Source organism: Triticum dicoccoides, chromosome 1A (genome assembly GCF_002162155.2).
Source record: "Triticum dicoccoides isolate Atlit2015 ecotype Zavitan chromosome 1A, WEW_v2.0, whole genome shotgun sequence".
Classification (NCBI taxonomy): domain Eukaryota; kingdom Viridiplantae; phylum Streptophyta; class Magnoliopsida; order Poales; family Poaceae; genus Triticum; species Triticum dicoccoides.
This window is the reverse complement of record NC_041380.1, coordinates 211,741,748-211,750,647: the sequence shown is the minus strand read 5'-3', so window position 1 is coordinate 211,750,647 and position 8,900 is coordinate 211,741,748. Positions and strand designations below refer to the sequence as shown.

The 8,900-nt window shown below is 42.8% G+C and overlaps 1 long non-coding RNA gene and 1 other non-coding gene across 2 annotated transcripts in view; both read right to left on the bottom strand.

The window, feature by feature from the left end:
- Positions 1 to 6,475: 6,475 nt before the first annotated feature.
- TRNAS-UGA lies at positions 6,476 to 6,562 on the bottom strand. Its single transcript has one exon. It is a non-coding gene; the product is annotated as a tRNA-Ser (tRNA).
- Positions 6,563 to 6,733: 171 nt separating this feature from the next.
- Positions 6,734 to 8,900, bottom strand: part of LOC119278287 — a 7,224-nt gene continuing 5,057 nt past the window's right edge. Inside the window, exon 3 of the long non-coding RNA XR_005137694.1 lies at positions 6,734 to 6,857. This is a non-coding gene — a long non-coding RNA (uncharacterized LOC119278287). The remainder of the gene's footprint in view (positions 6,858 to 8,900) is intronic.

The window sequence follows — 8,900 nt, the reverse complement described above, 5'->3', positions numbered from 1 at the left end:
AAAGTGTTAGTTCGGAGAGGAGTGAGTTCACCTTTAGTTTTGATAGCCCTTGCTCGAGCTCTTGTCATAGGTCCATGTGGTGTCGTAGGAGACGAATGTAGGTCCATGGGGATGGCCGTAGGATGCTCCGCATCATCTCCCCCCCCCCCCTTGGGAAATATCCTAACTCGGATCAAAAACCTCATCACCATGGTAGGGAGAGAGATCCTTGACATTGAAGATGTCGCTCATAGAGTACTTGTCACGTGTAAGTCAATCTTGTACGCAATGTTGTTGTAGCGTTCGAGCACCTTGAAAGGTCCGTCCGCTCGTGGTCGTAGCATGGACTTGCGTTCATTGGGGAAGCGTTCCTTGTGAAGGTGTATCCATACAAGATCTCCAATGTTGAATACCATGGATTGCTTGTTGATGTTAAGCTTTGCCGCGAGTCGTTGTACTTGGTGCTCAATGGTGTCCTTGTATCTTGATGCATCTTCTTGAGATAGCTCACTCATGCACTTGCATCCATGTTGATGCGCTCTTGTAGTGGTAGAGGTAGAATGTCCAATGGGGACAACGGGTTGAAGCCATAGACGACCTCGAAGGGGGACTTGCCAGTAGTAGAGTTTCTTGCGCGGTTGTAGGCGTATTCGGCGATGGGTAGACACTCCTCCCATTCCTTGATATTCTTCTTGATCAACATGCATAGGAGAGTGGATAGCATCTGGTTCGTGACCTCCGTTTGGCTGTCAGTTTGATGATGGTATGCCGAAGAGAACAAAAGGTTGATTCCGAGCTTGGCGCATAGCGTCTTTCAAAAGTAGCTAAGGAACTTGACCTCGTGGTCTGATACGATAGTCTTGGGCACTCCATGTATGTAACATCCCAAAATTCTAAATTTTGGAATGTTATATTAAATAAATAGTTTTGATTCATCGTTTGATTTGTGGTGTGGTTGCTTGAGTGCAATTGAGTGAAATTTGAAACTTTTGAAAGTTAAATGAGAGGGAATAAAAGGACTTTCCCAAACTTTCACTTTGCATTTTGATCTCCATGAATTCAAATTCTTTTCATCACAAAACCCTGGAGAGAAGATGACATGACTTCTTTCTTTTAAATAAATGTAAGGGGTTTTGAAAAGATTTTAATTTTTATTTGGAAATATATTTTTCAATTCAGAAACTTTAAGCAACTCAATGATTTTCATGAGAGAAGATAAAATGACTTCTTCAAATCATGTGAAATATGAGTTGGGAGTTTAAAAGAATCAAATTGAGAGTCCCTTTTGAAATTACTCTCATTTTGGAGTTATTTGGATTTTATTCAAATTATTTTTCTCCAAAAATAAAATATACGGAAATTAGGGTAAAATGATTCCCTACAATATTAAATTGGAGAGAAATAAATTTGAATTTATTTTGGTATTTTTAAAATGATTTTTATGACATTTTATTGCAGAAGTAGCACTGCTTGCTTTATTTAATATTTTGTGGAATTTATTTGCCGCTGAAAATATGTTCATCATTTAGGGAACCTTTTTCTGAAAATTTTGATATAGAATATGCCTATGTAAAATTTAATTTTATTTTCGTTATTTACTTTTTTTTCTGATTCTCTTAAAAAAAACTACACGTGCGCTTGGAACTCGCTATCGCCCACATGTGCAGCATAGTGGCATCGGGCGCCCCAACATTTTTTTTCTTCTCTCCTACATGGGCCAGGCCTAGTCAGCCGTTTTTTCATTTGACCGAATTTTGTTTTAAAAAAAACTACAACGCACGGCCGTGTCGAACTTTTAGCCCATGATCTTTTTCAAATTTCATCTGCGTACGTATATGTTTAGTCCCACATTGCCTAGCCTTTAACCCCTAAACCTCTTTTCCACCTATAAATATAGACCCATAGAGCCTCCAAAAATCATCCAATTCGGGTTAAATCAATATTTTGGTTTGACTAGATTCATTAAAGAAAAAAACATATTTTTCTCCTCTCCGGCGGGACTTCTGAAAATTGTCTCCTCTCTCCGAAGTCGTCTTTTCTCTACCTTATAAAGGTAGCTTTCTTCATTTTTTCGTTTTATACTTCTGTAGTTTATTATTTCTAGACTAGTACGGTAGAATAATTAGATTATCAATTTGTCTATGTATTTATACATTAGACCTAGATTTTTTTTAGTCGTAGCTATTTTTATTCCGTAAAACAGCTTGGCCCTGATTTTTCGAATAGCCATAACTTTTTACTCGTTCATCCAAATTAGATGAAACCGGTGCCTATAGTTTTGTCTTGTTTTCACCTATCCAGTGAACCTGTCACATCAACTTTTTCAAATTTTCAAATTACGAAATTTGTTCAGATTCATATTCAAACTTTTTTTGATCATAACTTGAGTTCCGTAACTCCGATTTGGTTGATTCTTTTTGTAAATCAAAGCTCTTGACCTAAACTTTCTGATAAGACAATATCCACCCAATTTTGGTACTGTTAGAAATTGTTTTATGTTGCAAGAGTTAATTGCTTGTTTTCGAAGTTTTCCGAAGTCTTTTCTTAGATTCTTTTGCATGAGTGCTTATGTATGCAATTGCTTGCTCACGATAGATTGAACGGAGTGTGACGAGTAGAACTATTAGGAGTTATGAGTGCGAATCATCTTCATCAACAGTACAGGCAAGTTCACACTTTGATCATACCTTTTTCATACCCAGTTTTACCTGCATTAGTTTCACCCTCAAACATTGCATGGTTAGGATTTGATTAACATGTGGGTATTGGGAAGTAGTTGATGAGGTATGAACCTATTGACTTTTATTCAAACCCTGGGAATTCTATGTTATGCTTATACTTCTATGCTATGCTGGTAGACGTGATTTGATTTGAGAGAATTCATGAAAGTTGTGAGAGTTATTGTTAACTAAGGTTTAACTTAAGGTGTCTACTTTAATACACATCTAGGTGGATTGGTTGGGGCACCCTGGAGCACCCAGTAGTTTGCCCGGGCACCTGGAGAACCCAGTGGTTGCCCAAGGGGATCCCTCAGTACCCATGTGATCACCCTATGGAATGCAACCAGGCTCAAAGGGATGATAAGATTATTCATGCTAGAAACTTCCGTGTGCAGCCACAAGCCATTATGGGCTCTGGCATAGTTGAGTATGTTGTGTGACCTCTTTCAGTGGTAGGCTAGCAGATGTCGGGGGAAAGTAGGTGGTACTATCTACCCAGAGTAAAGAGTTAATGCATCAGAAAGACTGTGTCTCGATCATCCGTTTCTTAAACATCATGTAGTGCGAGAAATCCAATGGAGATCGAGTCTTGTGGGGATAAGTGCGCAAACCTCTGCAGAGTGTACAAACTAATCATGATTAGCTGTCTCCCCGGTTATGGACATCTTGAGTATCTGGTACTTGAATTATTGGTTTGATCTCATCACTTTACTTAATTAATTTGTGGGGTTATAACTATTATTTTGGGATTGAGTTGGAGGAACCTTCTCAATAATTTTTAACCAACTTGGTACTTAAATAAAAATATTCCTTTGTTGTAGGGAAAAACTAGCTTTATGCAAAATTAAACTTAGAGCCTCCACCAGCCAAATAGGTCACATGACCTGCATGAAATAGGTGGCTGACTAGGCTTTCTCCTGGATCAAAGCGGATCAGCTCACCAAATTCGTCGATCGAATCGGGCGCCCCAGAATGTCGAATGAGTCTTTCTACAACCCTATTTATATGATTTTTAGGGCCCCTTTCATTTTGAATCAACGTCGAATGAATGTTGAGCAGGTGCAAGTTCTTTCATTTCGAGCAAGTGTAGTTCACTGGTTCCACCGAATGCTCCTATCTCTCGGCAAAGATCATGTGAGTGTGTAGTTATGCTTCGGATGCTTCGCCATGGAATAGATCGATTTAGTTCCCCTTCTTTTCTGGTGCACTCGCTTTGTATCTTCGACACACAAGGAAGGACGTGGTGGGAAGAAAGGTGCCCTAGCCTCTGTCCGGTCGATCATTCTGCTGGCATCTTGCATTCACGCCTCCGTTTGACTGCCGCTTGGGAATGTAGTTGTAGATACGTGAGTCTTAGTGGGTCGTTGGCTCCACCTCTTATCTCCTTCTACGACATGTTGTAGTCGTCGCCATATTCAATATGTCACTTAGTCATATCTGCCTCGCAGCGGGTCAGCACCTCTGAAAGAAAGGGAGGGAGGACTTCATTCAGTGACTTCGCGATCACCCTGTAAACGATCAAAATAAGGTAAAGCTTGAAGATAAGTTTTGTACTTGATTAATTTCTCAGACCCTCTAGTCGGATGGGCGCCGACCAGCCGGATCCCCCGAAAAACCATACTTGCGGGTCTCCCCGCATGTGGCTCACGCCATTTGAGGTGGCCCAGCCCAGCATTCATTCGCAAATCTTGTAGTGAAATTGAGACTGCTCGACCTCGGAAGCTAATTCGCGTGTATGCAGCGTTGTCTTAATACCGTTGAATGTATCTGTTCATTGATACATTGGCTCGCCCCCCCCCCCCTCTTTTTCAAGAATGAATGAGCCGCTCGGACCTTCCATTTCCGTCAAATGACCCGGCTTCCCTGGCTCTTCCACCGTCCGGGCTCCCTTTCCTCCCTATGCTCCCTCGGCGCAGGCCCACCATGCTTTGTGCCTGCGGCGTTTTCACCATACGATCTTTGCTAGTAGTTCCATCCTCCCCGCAAGCTATTTGTATGGGTGGGTTGTCCCTTGCTGCTACGTTCTGTTAGGCGCTATGAATTACAGGAAATTTAGTGGTTGACTTGGACAGCAGGCAGGTTACACGTTCCACAGTGCCGAGATGTGAGGTGCAGGTGGTGATGATCACCCCGGGGTATGCGCTAGCGCCCTTGACGGACACTCTAGGACCGCCTACGCTCGTGAAAACCCTGGTCGGTCCTCCAACCAGATGTGTGGATAACGAGGCCACCTTCACAACCTTCTCCCTTCTATCTTTATCCAAAGTCAGGTAGGGCGATTCGCTTGAGTTGCTCAACCGTCCCTTTGCCTAGTGCTCATGACGTGCTACGGAACCTCCACCGTGCTAGCGGCATAGGAGCCTACTGAGCGTCAGCGGCTTCGTGCCGCACTGGAGTGATCCAGTATGTGGTTCTGCACGTTCCACCACTTCTCTGTTCATTTCTAATACTGATCGTGAAACACCATGAGCAACAGGATGTTCAGGTCCAGAATTTGAAGTGAAATTCTTGATTTGCCCGTTCCTAGTCGTCATGGGAAAGAAGTAGGAAAGAAATAAGAAAGAGATTATTCCCCTAGAGCTTGTCCAGTACCACCAGTACTCAAAATGCATCTCCGCACGTCTACCTGGCGCTTTTATTAGCCGCCTTGCATGCAAGCGAAGCACTATTGGCGGCAATTAATAGCTCACTGAGCGATGATTGATGCAGTCAGTTAGTGCCCTTGATTATTCTATTCTTGATAGAAGGATCATGGCGCCCCGGAAGCATTCCATCCAGCAGCAGCATCTCCTTCAACCACGCGAGGACAAAACTGGTGTTAGCTACATTCGAGCGTTCACCACACAGAGGCGATATCGAACACTACCTATGATAATAAATCCAAAGGAAAGGTCGACAAAATGATTCAATCTGACTTCATCGGTATTCTGGATTGGGTAAAAAAGGGATATATGAAGTTCAAGGCCTTGCCAAAACCGTCATGGCCCTATTATGTATAGGCCGTACTAAGCCAATAGCGAATAACAAACTCTTTCCTGCTCCCTCGTCCTTAATTAACTCCCCCATCCTGCCAAGCCTCAGCTGCCAGCCCATTGTATCTAAGCACACTGTGGAAAATTGATACAAGTAGCTAAAGATCTCGCATCCGACATCTCCGGCCGAACGGTTAGGCAACACTAGGGCGCCTAGGTCAAAATTCCACTTACCAAACAAGATGTCGAGAGGCGAACTCTTTAATTCCCCTCCTGCAAAAGTGATAGCGGTTGTAGGATCCATGTGGAAGAGGGTAAGCTTTCGGCAACACCTTTTGCAGATTGGAAAGGATGAATACTTGTGTTGGGTCCTGCAGACCAGGATAGCCTCAGATCAAAACCTAATAAATGTACCTGGGGTTGATCATATTTTTTGGGCAATAAGTATTCAGGAATTTGAGCGCTTATGTAGCTAAAAACTCTGCCACCTGAATACTTGATTCATTAAGTTCGTCACCCTATACCCGGAAGTCTCTATCGTTTTCTTTGTCTGTTGAGCTTCACAGGGTTGGGACTCCCTAAATCAAACTGCAATTGTTGTTTATCAACCACTCACGACGACACCGAGATCTTCGACTTAGCTCCCACAGGTATCCACCCGGGGCGTAAGATAACGGAAGGGAGACAAAGTCCTAACTAAATCAACACACAATAACCTCAACCTTCTACCCATTCCATCCATCATATCAGTCGAGGAGATTCGTTCTTATCTATAGATAAGGCAATAGAGAACTTATGACCTCGCGGATGAAGAGGGATTCGAACCCCCGGTATTCCTATCAATACTTCGGTTTTCAAGACCGACTCTTTCAACCGCTCAGGCATCCATCCATGTGCTCACCCGCCCTATCTATCTGCGCGCTGGCAGGTAGGGGCAACTCTATGTGATTCGCTACGCTTGCTTGCACCCCACCCCGTAAGCTGACTCTATTGCCTAGCAGTTAGCGACACTTTTCCGGTAGTACGAATCGCTATGCTTCGCTTATTTCTATATGATAATATGCACTGTCAGATCACTAAGGCCGACTTTCGTCTCTGCTCGACGGGTGAGTCTTGCAGTCAAGCTCCCTTCTGCCTTTGCATTCGAGGACCAATGTCCGTCTGGCCCGAGGAAACCTTTGCATGCCTACATTACCTTTTGGGAGGCCTACACCCCATAGAAACTGTTTACCTGAGACTGTCCCTTGGCCCACGGGTCTAACACAAGGTTAGAATCCGAGCTCTTCCAGAGTGGTATCTCACTGATGGCTCGCCCACCCCCCTGGAAAGGGGCCTTATTCACCTTCCACCTAAGCTGTGCAGGAAAGGCCCAAAGCCAGTCCCAGGGAACAGTAAAGCTTCATAGGGTCTTTCTGTCCAGGTGCAAGTAGTCCGCATCTTCACAGACATGTCTATTTCACCAAGCCTCTCTCCGAGACAGTGCCCAGATTGTTACGCATTTCGTGTGGGTCGGAACTTACTCGACAAGGAAAATCAAAGAAGAAGAAAGCCCTGGTATTCTCTACTTGAATTCAGGAAGATTCAGATACCAAAATCAGGAACCATGGAAAGCAGATACCTAATTCTATATATATATAAGGGATATAAGTGCTGGATCTGAACTATAGAAATTAGTGAATTGGCGGAAAAGTAGGGATGAAGGTTGGCACAGAAAGGGGAGAGGAGAGCCCGGACGAGGAAAACAAGCACCCCTTTTAGGATTATAGGAAACAAGCAATACTTTCCCATCTTGAACTGAACTGAACAGAGCACAGGGACTAGAATCAGAACTGGAATTCCCTTCTCTGAATTCAAAAGCCCACCCGGACTTGGTTTCAGAAGTAGCTTGTTCAATTTGTCCTCAGCAGAAGCAAAACCTGTTGCCAAGAGATCGAAATTCCAATCAGAAAATAAGTACTTTGAATCAAGAAATGACATTGCGTAGAAGTGAAGTGAACTAGAGAATTCCAGTCAGAAAAGCAATCAGATACTGAAATCTCTTCTCTGAAAGCTAAACCTACTTTATTTCATGGTATTTAGCACGGACGATAGAAGATTGGAATTGGTCTCAGAACCTCTTCCTTTGAGCTCCTAAATAGAAATCCGCCATCAATGAAGAACTCGGCCTTCGAGCTCCTAAATTAAACTCGGATACTGAAAATAAAACACTGATGAAGGACCTATTTAGCAAGATAAAGAATTGAATAAGTAAAAATAAAGTATCAGAACATCTTCCTTTGAGCTCCTATGGAAGACCTTGGCCGCACGCGCCTTAGGCGATTTCTATTTTCTTTAGTTTAGAATTAGTCTTTAATTTAGGTCGCGGGTTTGTACAAATTAGGTTAGGCCAAGATATTTGAACTTGTGCAAACCAACCAGTTCTTCCATTTTTCCCTGTGGATCGACACTCGAAGTACTATACGATAGGTCATGATTTGCCTTTTGCGGATGCTAGTATAGTCCTATTTCAATCAAGAAGTAGAGTCCTATTTTCAAGTACAGACCACCGCTTTCTTTTTCTTTGACTGAAGACCCGCCTGAGTTGATAGTGCTAACTTCCCACCCGAGACTGGCTTGCTTACCTCTGCACCAATAGCTTAAATAGTAGAATTTATAACACTCCATTCTTCTATAGATAGCCTAGAATCGGAACTAGAATATGTGCCCGACTTACCTATTTCCAAGACAGTTACTCAACTTCCATCGCCGCTTGACACTCTCGTAGTAGATCATAAGATAAGTATTCTTTAAAGAAATTCATATAGAAAGATGGACTAGCTCGAGACCTTGGCTTCAAACAATCGATTGAATCTGGATTCCTTTGCTTATCCTTCCTAGCTATAGCCTCTCTTGTGCCTTCGGCAATAAAAGTGAAAGATTTATGTATCAGCAGTTTGTTTCCCCCATTTTCTCAAAGAACGCATAAAACCTGTTCCCTCACCATATCAAAAGATCAAGCAGAAGAGTCTTCTTCTTCAAGAAGAGTTTTTATTTCACTCTTCCGCAGCAATGCCCGGGCAATAAAACAATATGAGCAAAACAATATCATAGCAAACGGTATGTGCTGGTTGGATAGAGCAATCAGTAGTTGACGTTCGAGCCAATCTTCTCTCTAGTAGACTTTAGATTCAGTCGTCCGTTTGTTTTGTTTTGAATTGACATAGAGAAATCTTTCTCGTGTTCCCTTAAT